The following is a 17,161-nucleotide window of genomic DNA, read 5'->3' as shown; positions in this document are numbered from 1 at the left end:
AAATGAACTATTGGGACCTCATCAAGATAAAAAGCTTCTGCACTGCAAAGGAAACAATCAATGAAACTAAAAGGCAACCGATGGAATGGGAAAATATCTGCAAATGACATATCGGATAAAGGGCTAGTATCCAAAATCTATAAAGAACTCACCAAACTCCACACCCAAAAAACAAATAATCCAGTGAAGAAATGGGCAGAAGACATGAATAGACACTTTTCTAAAGAAGACATCCAGATGGCCAACAGGCACATGAAAAGATGCTCACATCACTCCTCATCAGGGAAATATAAGTCAAAACCACACTAAGATGTGGTTATACAAATTAAAACCTCACGCCGGTCAGAGTGGCTAAAATGAACAAATCAGGAGACTATAGATGCTGGAGAGGATGTGGAGAAATGGGAACCCTCTTGCACTGTTGGTGGGAATGCAAACTGGTACAGCCACTCTGGAAAACAGTGTGGAGGTTCCTCAAAAAATTAAAAATGGATCTACCCTATGACCCAGCAATATCACCGCTAGGAATTTACCCAAGGGATATACGAATGCTGATGCATAGGGGCACTTGTACCCCAATGTTTATAGCAGCACTTTCAATAATAGCCAAATTATGGAAAGAGCCTAAATGTCCGTTAACTGATGAATGGATAAAGAAGATGTGGTTTATATATACAATGGAATATTACGTGGCAATGAGAAAGCATGAAATCTGGCCATGTGTAACAACATGGATGGAACTGGAGGGTATTGTGCTAAGTGAAATAAGTCCGGCAAAGAAAGACAGATACCATATGTTTTCACTCATATGTGGTTCCTGAGAAACTTAACAGAAGACCATGGGGGAGGGGAAGGGAAAAAAAGTTAGAGAGGGAAGGAGGCAAACCATAAGAGACTCTTAAATACTGAGAACAAACTGAGGGTTGATGGGGGTGGGGCGAGAGGGGAAAGTGGGTGATGGGCATTGAGGAGGGCACCTGTTGGGATGAGCACTGGGTGTTGTATGGAAGCCAATTTGGCAATAAATTATAAAAAAAAATTAAATAAAAAAAAACAAAGAAGTAAGCTCATAGATACAGAGAACATACTGGTAGTTGCATGTGTATGTGGTGGGGGAGGGGTATCAAAATGGGTGAAGGCCGTCAAAAGGTACAAATTTCATTACAAAATAAGTCATAGGGGTGAAATGTACAGCATGGTTACTATAGTTAATAAACTGCATTCCCATTTGTAAATTGCTAAGAGAATAGAATTTGAAAGTTCTCATCACAAGAAAAAAGGTAACTATGAATGGTGACAGATGTTAACTAGACTTACTGTGATTTCATATTATATACAGATAGCAAATCATTACATTATATGCCTGAAACTAATGTTACATGTCAATTATATTTCAATAGAAAATTTAAAAAATTCTCTTAAAAAAAGATGGAGAAGAAAATATGACCATTAGTTTTACATCCAGTTTCACATAGCAATAGATTGTTAAGAAGTAATTTTATTACATAAAATATTAAACCCCATTACATTTCATTGATCCATTTGAACTACATGAACTTTAATAATTTTTAATACTGCCTAGCAAGGTTGAAAACTGACAACGATCTAGGAAACTGAAAGTTTTGAAGGTTTGTAGGAAAGATGCCATTTCCACTGAGGAGACAAGAACACTGAGGAAGTGGTTTACCCAAGTTTGCACAACTATTAAGCAGTAGGGCCATGATTCTAATCCAGATTCCTGACATCAGAATAAGTGTTCCCTCTTTATAACATCAAACTACCTTTTTAAACAACAAATGGCCAGGAAAAATCACATATTAGGCCACAAAAACAAGTCTCAGTAAATTTAAGATTAAAATCTTAACACCTTTTCTGACTACAACTAATATAAAACTAGAAATCAACTCTAAGAAAAAAACTGAAAAAACAAAAAAATCCCACAGAGACTAAACAAAATGCTACTGAACAATCATTGGGTCAGTGAAGAAATCAAAAAGGAAATAACATACCATGAGACAAATGAAAATGAAAACAATACTCCAAAACCTATGGGATACAGCAAATGCAATTCTAAGAAGATTAGTGATACAGATCCACCTTAAATAACAACAACAACAACAACAACAACAACAACAACAAAAATCTCAAATAAACAATCTAATCTTACATCTAAAGGAAGTAGAAAAAGAACAAAGACCAAAGTTAGTAGAAGGAAGGAAATAATAAAGATAAAAGCAGAAATAAATAACAGAGATTTAAAAAATAGAAGAGATTAATGAAACTAAGAACTGATTCTTTGAAAAGATAAACAAATTGATAAACATTTAGCCAGAGTCAAAACAAAAGGGGGGGGTGGCAAATAAAGTTAGAAATGAAAGAGAAGTTACAACTAATATAACAGAAATACAAAAGATTATTAAAAAACTACTAGAAACGATTATATGCTAACAAGTTGGACAACCGAGAAGAAATGGATAGAGTCCTAAAAGCATAAAATCTTCTAAGACTAAATCAGGAAGAACTAGAAATTTTGAACAGACCAATTACTAGTAATGAAATTGAATCAGTAATCAAAAAACTCAGAAACTAAAGTCCAGGACCAGACAGCTACACAGGTAAATACTACTGAACATTTAAAGAAGAATTAATGCCTATCTTTAAACTATTCCAAAAAATTTGAAGAGGAAAGAATGTTTCCAAGCCTATTCTGTGAAGCCAGCTGTACCCTGATACCTAAACCAAAGACCATACAAAAAAACAATTATGGGCCAATATCCCTGATTAAGATGGATGCAAAAATTGGCCACAAAATATTAGCAAATGGAACCCAACAATACAGTAAAAGGATTATACTCCATGATCAAGTGGGATTTATTCCAGGGATACAAGCCTGGTTCAATATCCGCAAATCAATGAACGTGCTACACACACCTTTTTAACAAAATAAAGAATAACAATCATATGATCATCTAAATAAAAGCAGAAAAAGCATTTGACAAAGTACAACATCCATTCATGATAAAATTCTCAACAAAATGGAGATGGGGGAGTATACCTCAACATAATAAAGGCTATGTATGACAAACCCACAGCTAACATCATATTCAGTGGTGAAGAGTTGAAAGCTTTTCTCCTAAGATCAAAAACAAGACAAGGATGTCCACTCTCACCTATTTTATTCAACATAGTATTGGAAGTCCTAGTCATAGCAATTAGCCAACAATAATAGATAAATAAATAAATAAATAAATAAATAAATAAATAGCATCCAAATTGGAAAGGAAAAAGTGAAACTGTCACTATCAGCAGATAACAGGTTACTATACATAAAAAAAACTCCTAAGGATTACACACCCACACCCACACACAATTAGAACTATTAAATGAATACAGTACAGCTACAGGATACAAAAGCAATATACAGAAATCTGTTACATTTCTACACACTAACAATAAACTACCAGAAAAAGAAAGAAAACAGTCCATTAACAATCGCATCAAAAGGAATAAAACACCTAGGAATAAATTTAAATTAAGAAGGTGAAAAACCTAGACTCTGAAACTGTAAGTCATTGATGAAATAAATTGAAGATGACACAAATGAATGGTAAGATATACTGTGCTCATGGATTAAAATAATGTGGTTAAAATGTCCATATTACCTAAATCAATCTACAGATTCAATGCAATCTCTGTCAAAATACCAATAGCATTTTTCACAGAACTAGGGCAAATAATCCTAAAATTTGTATAGAACCATAAAAGACCTTGAGTAGCCAAAGAAATGTTGAGAAAGAAGAACAAAGCTGAAAGCGTCTTGTTCTTGGATTTGAAAACAATTTGGTACCGGCCCAAAAGCCAATACATAGATTAATGGAACAGAATACAAAGCCCAGAAATGAATTCGTGCTTATATGGTCAATTATAACAATGGAGTCAAGAACATACAATGAGGGAAAAGACAGTCTGTTCAATAAATGATGCTGGGAAAACTGAACCACTTTCATACATCATATATATAAAAATAAACTCAAAATAGATTAAAGACTAAAATATAAGATCTGAAATCACAAAACTCCTAGAACATAAACACTAAGTTTGACATTGGTCTTAATATTTTTGGATCTGTCTCTTCAGGCAACGACAAAAAAGGAAAAATAAACTAATAGAACTACATCAAACTAAAAAGCTTTTCCACAGTGAAGGAAACCATCATCAACAAAATGAAAAGGCAGCCTTCTCCCAAATGAATGACAGAAGATATTTGGAAATGCTATATCTGATAAGGGGTTAACATTCAAAAAATATAAAGAACTCCTAAAACTCAATATAAAAAATCCAATTAAAAATGGGGAAAGGAGCTGGATAGACATTTTCCCAAAGATGTGTAGATGGTCAACTGGCACATGAAAAATCTTTAACATCACTAACCATCAGGGAAATGCAAATCAAATGTCACCATGAGATATCACCTCATACCTGTCAAAATTGTTATTTCTTGTCCTTTTGATAATGACCAGTGTTGGTGAGGACGTGGTGAATGGATAACTAGACATATTGTGGTGACCATTTCTTAATGTATATAAATATTGAATCATTATGCTGTATACCTGAAACTAATACAATATTGTATATCAATCAGTACACACACACACACGACTTGAAAATCACCAGGTTGTTTCTTTGGATAAATGCAGAAGTAAAACAACTTTAGAATAATATTATCACAGGGAGTTATTCTAACTCAGAATAAAGTCAAAATTATAGTATTTTTTACTTCAAAGTTGATGGTATTTGATCAGCACTTTTAAAAGGCAATGTACAAATGCTTCACCTTTTAATTTCAAAAAATCATATTCCATTTTATAACATGTATCTATGGGTTGTATCATTTTCTTAAACCATGAAATTTTACAACCACTATTAGGATTCCAATATTGCAATAACACACTTCTGCATTGTGAATAATCTCTCTGTCAATGTGCTATCTCAGCTTAGATAAAATGGCAAGGGTGTAAAAAACTAGCATCATATGCCTTGATTTCTGTCTTGAAACACTATTATATGACAAAAAGTAAGGCTAATTATAAGCTGTAGTTATGAAGTTTGTATTGTTTTAGTCCAAGAAAAACCATTTTAATGCTAAAAGCCTACCACAAAAGCCATTTTTCAGCAACTAAAGGTGATTCACTTTAACTGTAATTTCAATTAAGTCTACTGTTTTAATTATGAACACATTTATAAAATTATCAAATCATTACAAAATAAACCTAAACAAAAGTTCAAAGCCAACATACATTTATTGGATACTTTTTTTTTTTTTTTTAGATAGCCAGTGCCTGTCACTGCTCTCAGCCCAACTCTGTAAGTCAAGAGTTGATAATAAGCTCTTTGAGGGCACGACAGTAACACAGGTCATTACATCAGATTATGGTCATGAGTGTTTATTGAATATAGAATGAGAGTACTATTTTTGGTTTTGAGTATATCAAGAGGCAAAAGACAAGGTTCCTGGCAGGAAGTAGATGAATATTAAGTGGAAAGCAAGCATCTCAAGTTCTCAAAGATAGCTAGTATTATAATGCAACACACATTTGGTGCCAAATGAAGGACACAGACAAGCGCTATTATAAGAATTTGGTCATTGTGAGCTGGGAGAATCAGAGTTTCTTGTTGTAAATGTTGAAATGAATTAGCTCTTGCTGATTTTCAATCATATTAGGACCTTACCTTAGGTACTATACACATGGAATATTCTTTAGGCTACATGTTTCACTCATCTTTCAGTTCTCTGCTCCAATGTGATCTCAGAGTAGCTTTCTTGGATTCCCATGATGAAAACAGACCTCTTCTCTACCACAGATACCATTTTCGCCTTTTCACCTAAAACTCAGTTGTTTACTTGTTTATTATCTTTTTCATAATATAAGATTCATGAGAACAGAAATCTTCGTGTCTATCTTGTTTATTATTATTTGTCTTTTGCCTAAATCATTATCTGCCATAACATAGGTATTCAGCAAATATTGAGTAAATGGGCCTTGTGAATCAAATGAAACTTCTAAAATAGGACAGAATAGCCATTCTAGGGAAAGACAATGGCTTGAAAAACAAGTGCAACCTAGAAAGTCTTTCAATCATGGTCTATAGGTGATTTTATATAGTCTACCTGAAAATTTCAGTAAAATATGGGGTACTTATAATATCATTGATACTGCAAATGATTGGGCTTGCCACTATTTGTATAATCCCTGGTCAGTTTGAAGCCAGTGAGCCTTCTCCTGGGTCCTTCAATTATCCCTGAGTACACAGAATAAAACTTGTGAAAGAGGACTTGGTTAGATCCCTAGAAATAAAATTTTATAAGGTATAAGACAAAGGTGTTGCTGAGATGTTCATAATGATTGGCTTATTTTTCAGGATTTCCATGAACAAAAAAGAAAGGCTGAAAATTATGAAAGATGAAAGTGAAATCAAGGGATAATTTATTAAGATCAATTAAAACATTTTTCTTTTTCTTTTTCTTAATAATTTATTGTCAAGTTAGCTAACCTACAGTGTAGTTTTGGCTTCAGGAGCAGATTTCCGTGATTCATCACTTATATAAAACCCAGTATTCATTCTAACAAGTGCCCTCCTCAATGCCCATCACTCATTTTCCCTGCCTCCCCAACCCCCCACCCTCATCAACCCTCCGTTTGTTCTCTGTATTTATGAGTCTCTTATGGTTTGCTTCCCTCTCTGTTTGTAACTTATTTTTCTTTTCCTTCCTCTATGGTCTTCTGTTATGTTTTCACTCATATGTGGAACTTGAGAAACTTATCTTTCTCTGACTGATTTACTTCACTTAGCATAATACCCTCCAGTTCTATCCATGTGGTTGCAAATGGAAAGATTTCATTTTTTTTTCATCGCAGAGTAGTATCCATTATGTGTGGGTAAGTATACATACATATATGTGTATATACACATACACATATATATGTATATGTATGTATACACACACACACACACACAGCATCTTTATCCATCCATGTTGATGGACATTTGGGCTCTTTTCATAATTCCATAATTTGGCTATTGTTGATAGTACTGCTATAAACACTGGGGTACATGTGCCCCTATGAATCAGCATTCCTGTATCCTTTGGATAAATTCCTAGTAGTGCTATTGCTGGGTCATAAGGTAGTTCTATTTTCATTTTCTTGAGGCACTTCCACACTGTTTTCCAGAGTGGCTGCACCAGTTTGCATTTCCACCAACAGTATAACAGAGTTCCCATTTCTCTACATCCTCACCAACATGTTTTTTTTTTTCCTGAGTTGTTAATTTTAACCACTCTGACCAGTGTGAAGTGGTATCTCAATGTGGTTTTGATTTGCATTTCCCTGATGATGAGCGATGTTGAGTATATTTTCATGTGTCTGTTAGCCTTCTGGATGTCTTCTTTGGAAAAGTGTCTATTCACATCTTCTGCCCATTTCTTCACTGGATTGTATGTTTTTCAGGTGTTGAGTTTGGTAAGTTCTTTATAGATATTGAATACTACCCCTTATCTGATATGTCATTTGAAAATGTCTTCTCCCATTCTGTTGGTTGCCTTTTAGTTTTATTGATTGTTTCCTTTGCTGTGCAAAATCTTTTTATCTTGATGAGGTCCCAATAGTTCATTTTTGCTTTTATTTCCCTTGCCCTCAGAGACATGTCAAGTAAGAAGTTGTGGCCAAGGGGTGCCTGGGTGGCGCAGTCGGTTAAGCGTCCGACTTCAGCCAGGTCACGATCTCGCGGTCCGTGAGTTCGAGCCCCGCATCAGGCTCTGGGCTGATGGCTCGGAGCCTGGAGCCTGTTTCCGATTCTGTGTCTCCCTCTCTCTCTGCCCCTCCCCCGTTCATGCTCTGTCTCTGTCTGTCCCAAAAATAAATAAAAAACATTAAAAAAAAATTAAAAAAAAAAAGAAGTTGTGGCCAAGATCAGAGAGGTTGTTGCCTGTTATCTGCTCTAGGATTTTGATGGTTTCCTGTCTCACATTTAGGTCTTTCATCCATTTTGAGTTTATTTTTGTCTATGGTGTGAGAAAGTGGTCCAGGTCATTCTTCTGCACCTTGCTCTCCAGTTCTCCCAGCACTATTTGTTATGGAGACTGTCTTTTTTTCCATTGGATACTCTTTCCTGCTTTGTCAAGATTAGTTGGCCATACATTTGTGGACACCTTCTGGGTTCTCCATTCTATTCCATTTGTCTATGTATCTGTTTTTGTGCCAATACCATACTGTCTTGATGATTACAGCTTTGTAGTACAGGCTGAAGTCTGGGATTGTGATGCCTCCTGTTTTGGTTTTCTTTTTCAACATTACTTTGGCTATTCGGGGTATTTTGTGGTTCTATACAAATCTTAGGATTGTTTTTTCTAGCTTCAAGAAGAATGCTTGTGCAATTTTGATTGGGATTGCATTGAATGTGTAGATTGTGTTGGGTGGTATTGACATTTTAACAATATTTATTCTTCCAATCCATGAGCATGGAATTTTTTCCATTTCTTTGTGTCTTTTCAATTTCTTTCATAAGCTTTCTATAGTTTTAAGTGTACATATCTTTTACCTGTTTGATTAGGTTTATTCCTAGGTATTTTATGGTTCTTGGTGCAATTGTAAATGGGATCAATTGCTTGATACCTCTTTCTGTTGTTTCATTATTAATGTATAGAAATGCAATGATTTCTTTACATTGATTTTATATCCTGTGACTTTGCTGAATTCATTTATCAGTTCTAGCAGTTTTTTTGGTGGAGTCATTCAGGTTTTTCATGCAGAGTATCATGTCATCTGCAAAAAGTGAAAGTTTGATTTCTTCTTTGCCCATTTGGATGCCTTTTATTTTATTTTTTGTCTGATTGCTAAAGCTAGGACTTCCAACACTATGTTAAATAACAGTGGTGAGAGTGGACATCCCTGTTGTGTTCCTGGTCTCAGGGGAAAAAGCTCTCAGTTTTTCCCTATTGAGGATGATATTAGCTATGGGCCTTTCATATATGGCTTTTATGATAAGATATGTTCTTCTATCCCAACTTTCTTAAAGGTTTTTATCAAGAAAAGATGGTGTATTTTATCCAATGCTTTTTCTGCATCTATTGACAGGATTGTATGGTACTAATCCTTTCTTTTATTAATGTGATGTATCACATTGATTTGCAAATAATGAATCAGCCCTGCATCCCAGGAATGAATCCCACTTGATCATAGTGAATAATTCTTTTAATATACTGCTGAATTCGTTTTGCTAGTATTTATTGAGAAGTTTTGCATCGATATTCATCAGGGATTTGGCCTGTAATTCTCCTTTTTAGCGGGGTCTTTGTCTGGTTTGGGAATCAAGGTAATGCTGCCTTCATAGAATAAGTCTGAAAGCTTTCCTTCCATTTTTGTCTTTTGGACTATCTTGAGAAGAATAGGTGTTCACTCTGCTTTAAATGTCTAATAGAATTCCCTTGTGAAGCCATCTGACCCAGGACTCTTATTTGTTGGGAGATTTTTGATAATGGATTCGTTTTCTTCACTGGTTCTGGGTCTCCTCAAAATTTCTATTTCTTCCCTTTTGAGTTTTGATAGTGTGTGAGTGTCTAGGAATTTGTCCTAGATTGTCCAGGTTGTTGGCATATAATTTTCATAGTATTATCTAATAATTGTTTTTGTTTCTGTGGTGTTGGTTGTGATCTCTCCTCTTTCATTCATGATTTTATCTATTTGGGTTCTCTTTTCTTTTTGAGAAGTCTGGCAAGGGGTTTATCAATTTTGTTTATTCTTTCAAAATACCAGCTTTTAGATTCATTGATCTATTCTACTGTGGGTTTTGGGGTTCTATATTGCTTATTTCTGCTCTAATCTTTGTTTCTCTTCTTCTGCTGGCTTTGGGCTTTCTTTGCTGCTGTGTTTCTAGTTCCTTTAGATGTGAGGATAGATTCTGTATTTGGGACGTTTCTTGCTTCTTCAGATAGTTCTGGACTGCAATGTATTTTCTTCTTAGGACTGCCTTTGCTGCATCCCAAAGGGTTTGGATGGTTGTGTTTTCATTTTCATTGCTTCCAAATATTTTTTTAATTTCTTATTTAATTTCCTGGTTGACCCATTCATTCTTTACTAAGATGTTCTTTAACCTCCATGTATTTGTAGACTTTCCAAATTTTTTCTTTTCGTTGTTTTCAAGTTTCAAATATGCATGGTATGATCGCAATCCTTTTATATTTGTTGAGGGCTGTTTTGTGACCCAGCATGTGATCTGTTTTGGGGAATGTTCCATGTGCACTTGAGAAGAATGTGTATTCTGCTGCTTTTGTATGAAAAGTTCTGAATATATCTGTTAAGTCCATCTGGTCCAATATGTCATTCAGAGCCATTGTTTCCTTACTGATTTTCTGCCTAGATGATCTGTTCATTGTTGTAAGTGGAGTATTAAAGTCTCCTACAATCACAGTACTGTTATCTATACATTTATTTATGTTTGTGATTGGTTTATATATTTGGGTGTTCACATTGGGGGCATAAACATTTATAATTGTTAGCTCTTCTTGATGGATAGACCCCTTAATTATGATATAATGCCCTTCTTTGTCTCTTGTTACCATCTTTGTTTTAAAATCTAGTTTGTCTGATATAAGTATGGCTACTTCAGCTTTCTTTTGACATCCAGTAGCATGACAGATAATACTCCATCTCCTCACTTTCAATATGCAGGTGTCCTCAGGTCTAAAATGAGTCCCTTGTAGGTAGCATATAGATGGATCTTGTTTTTGTTTTTGTTTTTAATCCATTCTGATACCCTATGTCTTTTGATTGGGGCATTTAATCCATTTATATTCAGAGTGATTATTGAAACATGGATTTAGTGCCATTGTGTTATCTGTCGGTTCCGTGCTTGTGGTGATATCTCTGGATCTTTGTCGTCTGCTGCTTTCTATTCACAGAGTCCCCCTTAGGATCTCCCATAAGACTAGTTTTGTGGTCATGAGTTCCTTTAGCTTTTGTTTGTCTGGGAGGCCTTTATCTCTCCTTCTATTCTGAATGACAGCTGTGCTGGATAAAGGATTCTTAGCTGCATATATTTCCTATTCAGCACATTGAATATTTCCTGCTAATCCCTTCTGGCCTGCCAAGTTTCAGTGGACAGGTCTGTTGCTACCCTTATGTGTCTACCCTTGTAGGTTAAGACCCGTTTGCCCCTAGCTGCTTTCAGAATTCTCTCATTATCTTTGTATTTTGCCAGTTTTACTGTGATATGTCATGGTGTTTACCTGTTTATGTTGATTTTGAAGGAAGTTCTCTGTACTTTCTTGACTTGGATGTCTGTGTCCTTTCCCAGATTAGGGACGTTCTCAGCTATAGTTTTTTTCAAATAAACCTGCAGTGCTTTCTCTCTCTTCTTCTTCTGGAACTCCTAGAATATAGATATTATTTCATTTCATTGAATAACTTAGGTCTCTAATTCTCCCCTCATGGTCTAGTAATTTCCTTTCTCTCTTTTTCTGAGCTTCATCATTTTCCATAATTTTATTTTCTATTTCACCTATTCTGACCTCTGCTTCTCTATCTTTGCTGCCACTGCATCTAGTTTATTTTACATCTCATTCACATCATTTCTTAATTCATCATGACTATTTCTTAGGTCCTTGACCTCTGCAGCAATAGATTCTCTGCTGTATTCTATGTTTTTCAAGCCCAGCTATTAGTCTTAGGACTACTGTTCTAAATTCTTGCTCAGATATATTGTTTATATCTGTTTTGAGCAATCCTCTGGCTGTCACTTCTTCCTGGAATTTCTTTTGAGGAGAATCCTTCCATTTCATCATTTTGGCTCATTTTCTGTCCTTTATGTGTTTTAATAGCTTGTTTTGTTTCCTGCACCTACAAGTGCTACTATATTAAAAAGATGTCATATACTGTCCAGGGCCTGGCACTTCAGGAAGTGTTTTTTGGTGTGTTGCATGCACTGTTTTTGCATCTTTAGTTAAAACTTTTTTTCAAAACCACATTTTGACAAACAGTTTGCTCAGATTTCTCTTCAATTACTGCTTAACAAGTAGGTATCTGCCAGTCTTCTCTTTCCTACCAGGCCTGAGTAGATAAAATCCCACAGAACTGCCAAAAATCCACTGAAGGAATTACAAACCTGACTGCTCTTTATTAATTGTCAGCATCAATGCTGCCCAGTCTATGTCACGAGATCATTCCTGGTTTAGTCTAGGTTAGCAAGTGTCTCCATTTCTTCCTTTGAGATAGGAAGCAGACAGGATGTTCTAACTTAGTGTTCTGAATGGTTAAGCCTCATCAAAGGCTGATTTATGATGGTAAGGGGTGGCCACCAGAGAGTAAGGCTAAACACCAACATATTACAGCTTTCACAGAATTTTACTAAAAAAATTTTTAATAGTATTTTTTAAATGTTTATTTATTTTTGAGAGAAAGAGAATGCTAACAGGGGAGGGGAAGAGAGAGAGAGGAGAGACAAAATCCCAAGCAGGCTCCACACTGCCAGCACAGTGTCCAACGTGGGGCTCGATCCCATAAACCATGAGATCATGACCAGAGCCTAAATCAAGAGTCAGAAGCTTAACCAACTGAGCTACCCCAAGCACCCCAATAGTATTTTTTTATTAAGAAAGTAATGCATGCTGAATCATAAATATTAAACTATAGAAATGTAAGAGAAAAAATGCCACCCATAGTTCCAGCCCCTAGCATATTTTCTATTCTAACTTTTATGTGTATATGCTTTTAAATCTGCAAAATATCAGTATGTGAACATAACAGTAATAAAAATGTTAATGATCACTTTCAATTCCTTGCTTTAGTAAATCTGTTATTGAACTAATTTTTTCTAGTCCTGATCTATATGCAAATGTTATTTTTATCATTTTCCATAGGAAGAAGAATCTTTGTTACTGTATAAACACAAGGATGAAACCAATAAATCCAGATTTACAATTCTTGTGCCTTGGAGAATCATCCTTAGACCTCCGATTTTAGTCTTTGACATGGGGAAAATATTTTTTCAATTTTCTTAAGGTAAATGGTTATTGGCAAGAAATTGATGTTTCCCAGATCTAAATATATTCAGTCTAATGGTTTTATAATAATGGGGTTTGCTCTTTGTCTTATAAAGTTTCTTATCTTCTCATTTCCCTTTTTTAGTATCTTTTCTTTTCAAATTCTTATTTAAATTCCAGTTAGTTAACATATAGTGCAATATTGGTTTCAGGAGTAGAATTCAGTGATTCATCAATTTTAGTATCTTTTGGACATAAGCAAGCCTTCTTTTTCCTTCTGGAATTGATTTAAAATGAATTAAAATACGATATAAGCAAGGTTTGGATTTTTCTTTGTATTTAATAAATTTCATTTATGCATCTTGCCAAAATTCTTTGTTACTTTTAATTTAGAAAAAGTAATGAAATTTACTCCTTCTAAAATTGGTGTTTCATTTCTAAGGCATTATCAAATGTCTATATTTGACAGAGTATAAATTCAAAGTATTTTTTCCTCAGAAATAATTATTTTAAAATGTTATAACTGCATGTTAGTTAATGGTGGGGATTGGAATTAATAAATAACAACAACTTAAAGAACTCAACATACCAGACAAAAAATCCTTAGAGAAGCAGGAGTGACATTTTTCATATATTTAGAATTTAATGTTTATAAAATTAGAAATTTCTTTAAAATGAAATAAAAATGCATTTTAAATCTTCTACATCTGGTTTTGCTGGAGAAGTTGGTATCACTAACTGTTTAGTTTTGAAAAACCATAAAATCTGGATAAAAAATGTTTTCAAGACATCTAATTAAAAGCATTGGAGAATAATGAGGATAGTTAGGAGTTGAGGAGCCATGATTCCAGGAAGAAAGCAAAGCTGTATTTTTTCCTGGAGGAATTTGTATGCATAGATAACTGAGAAGTAACTAACTACATATTGCTCAAGAAAGTATCAGATAAGGGAGACAAACAATAAAGTGGAGTTCATGGCTAATGACAACCAGAACCTAAGAAACCATACCAGTGTCTTACAGGCAAAACTGTAGAGAGGTGAGACTGACGTTATTGCATTTCCCCCCCTTGAAGCAATGGCCAATTCCTTAGCTGTACATGTGCCAGACAAGAATCCAGAAATCAAAAAGAAATGAGTTGCTGAGACTTTATGCATTGGAGAAAATGTATAAGGCAAAAACACCTCTTAGATGTGAGGGCAATCTGGCTGCAACATCTGTCACCCTATTGATCATCAGGGTTGATCTGGCTGATCAGGCTGGGTAGGCAGGTGTTCCCTTTCTCCCTCACTGCTCCATGTGCATCCCTCCAGAAGCTGTATACTTGGTCAAAGAGGATGGCCTTCTCTGATAAAGAAGGACCTTTCTTTGGTTAAAAATGTACAAGTAACTGCACTCCCCTGCTAGAATCTCCAAACAAGCTCTTGGGGTCCATTTGTAGGAGAATATAGGGTAGTCAAGCTTCCAAGACTCCAGACACATCCAAATGAGGCACTGCAGGTGGCAGTCTGCCTTTCTTTAAAAGTAGGGGGGGAGGGGGAATCTTTTTTCTGTCCATTCACAGAATACTCTAGCCACCCAAATTGTGGGATTGTTCCTCTCCCATACACAAACACACACCAAGCAATTTTTCCATTTTCTGGTGGACACACATTTGGTGTCCTACAAAGTTAATTTAATCTGATACTATCTACCCGGAGATAACTACCTGGAGATAACATCAGATCCTACAGGTTAAGGGCTCAGTTCCACAAGACTGTCTTCCCACTTAAAGTGTCAGTCACAGGTCCAGTTAGTCACCTGAGCTTCAACCAGCCAGGTATAAATCAGAGGTTTCCATTACTCTGGGGTTTGATTCTATGCTAAAATAACTCACAGAACTAAGGAAAACAGTTTGCTTACTAGGTTGTTGGTTTATTATAAAAGGATAATACCCAGGAACAGCCTGATGGAAAAGATGCATAGGGCAAGGTAGTAGAAAGGGGGACAGAACGTCCATGCCCTCTCTAGGTGAGTTACCCTCTCAGAACTTCCACATGCTCACCAACTGAGGAGCTCTGTTAACCTTGTGGTTCAGGACTCTCATGGAGGCTTCAATACATAGACATGATTGATTAAAATTGGTCATTAGTGACTATGTCAAACTCCAGCCCTTCTCACTCCTTGAATGGTCCAACTCTCTAATCAAATGGTTGGTACCCCTGGCAACTAGTCCTCATTCTTATCTTTAGGGGCTTTCCAAAAGTTATCTCATTAATATAAAGCAAGGTATAGTTGAAAGAGGCTTGTTATGAATAAAAAGACACCTTTATCATTCTTATCACTTAAGAAATTCTAAGGGTTTTAAGGGCTCTGTGCTAGGAATTAGGATAAAGACCAAGTATATAATTTATATGATAAATCACAATATCTCAAAACTGAAGTTCAGGGCTCACAAACAATCTAGGCATTCCTTTGAGAATCCTAAGAATACAGGGTAAGGACAAACCAGAAATAGATCAGACTTGATTGGATCAAAGCGATCTGCTTATGTTCTGTCTTCTAGAAAATAAAATCTCTAGAAGATAACCATAATTTGGAGTATCCTTAATTTTTTTTTATACATAATAACTGCCATTCCATACACACACAAAAATTACCAACCATGCTAAGAAACAGAACTAAATGACTGAAAAACTAGAAAAACAACAGGCAACAGAAACAGACCCACAAGTATTCCAGATGTCATTATGAGACAAAACTTTAAAATAACTATGACTAGTATATTCAGGAAGACAGATGAAAAGAAGATAAATTAGAATTTAAGTAAAATTTCAAAACTAAAAAAAATTAAGTTTAATCTACTATTAAAGGGTTTAATTTAATAGAACAGCAGAGGAGAGGATTGGTGAATAGGAAGATACAACAGTACAAAATATCTAGGCTGAAGCTTAGAAAGCAAAAAAACATAGAAAATGCAGAAAAGTATAAAAGTGAAAAAATCTAACATATATGTAATTGGATTTAAAAAAGGAAAAAAGAGTGAGAATGGGTCATAAATCTCATTTAAAGAGATTTTAACTAAGAATTTTCTAAAATGATACACACACACAAAAGTCCTAGGTTGAGGAAGCTATTCAAACCCCACGTAACATTTAGAAGATGAAGAAGGGGGTACCTGGATGGCTCAGCTGGTTAAGCGTCCAACTTCGTCTCAGGTCATGATCTCACGGTCCGTGGGTTTGAGCCCTGTGTTGGGTTCTGTGGGGACAGTTCAGATCCTGGAGCCTGATTCAGATTCTTTGTCTCCCTCTCTTTCTTCCCCTTCCCCCACTCATGCTTGCTCACTCTCACTCTCAAAAATAAATAAACATGAAAAAAAAATAGAAGATGAAGAAAAAGGAAGAAAGGGGGAGGGAAAAGGAGAAGGAAGGGAACGAAAAAATTGCTGCTGCCACATTTCAGGTACATCATAGAAAAACTGCTGGAAAAATAAGACATCTTAAAATATTAAGGGATTTTAAAAAGACAATAAAACTGAGAGCTAATTTTATACAGAAACACTGGAAGCCAGAAGATAAAGCACTAATATGTTTAAATGTTGAAAGATAGTAACTGCCAATTCCAAATTCCATTTCCAGTTAATGTATCCTTTAAAACTGAGGATGAATCATTATCTCTGAGGCAAATGTAAACTGAATTTATTGCCTAAGATGTTCATTTACTAAGGAGAAGTTTGTTGTATTTTATATAGAGAAAGAGCATGAGTAGGGGAGAGTGGCAGAGGGAAGGGGGGGAGAAGGAGAGGGAAGGAGGGGGGGAAGGAGAGAGAGAGGGAGAGTGAGAGGGAAGGAGAGAGAGAGAGGAGGAGAGGGAGAGGGAAGGAAAGAGAGAGGGGGGAAGAGGGGGAGGGAGAGTGAGAGAGAGAGAGAATCTTATGTAGGCTCCACATAGTGCAGAGCCCGAAACGGACTCGATCCCATGGCCCTGAGATCATGACCTGAGCTGAAATCAAGAGTCATACACTCAGCCCACTGAGCCACCTAGGTACCCCTCTAAAGAAACTTATTTAGGCAGAAGAAAAATATTCCTAAATGGAAGACTGTTAATGCAGGAAGGAATAAAGAGCACCCACAGGAGAAAACAAA

The 17,161-nt window shown here is 35.6% G+C and overlaps 1 protein-coding gene across 1 annotated transcript in view; it reads left to right on the top strand.

Moving 5' to 3' along the window:
• Positions 1-12,976, top strand: part of DZIP3 (DAZ interacting zinc finger protein 3) — a 131,879-nt gene extending 118,903 nt beyond the window's left edge. Inside the window, exon 33 of the mRNA XM_058731487.1 lies at positions 12,914-12,976. The gene's annotated coding sequence lies outside the window, so the exon portion shown is untranslated. The remainder of the gene's footprint in view (positions 1-12,913) is intronic.
• Positions 12,977-17,161: the final 4,185 nt, after the last annotated feature.

The sequence above is a fragment of the Neofelis nebulosa genome, chromosome 5 (assembly GCF_028018385.1).
Source record: "Neofelis nebulosa isolate mNeoNeb1 chromosome 5, mNeoNeb1.pri, whole genome shotgun sequence".
In the NCBI taxonomy this organism is placed as follows: Eukaryota; Metazoa; Chordata; class Mammalia; order Carnivora; family Felidae; genus Neofelis; species Neofelis nebulosa.
Note: the sequence above shows the minus strand (reverse complement) of the source record. Positions and strands in the feature narration are given on the sequence as shown.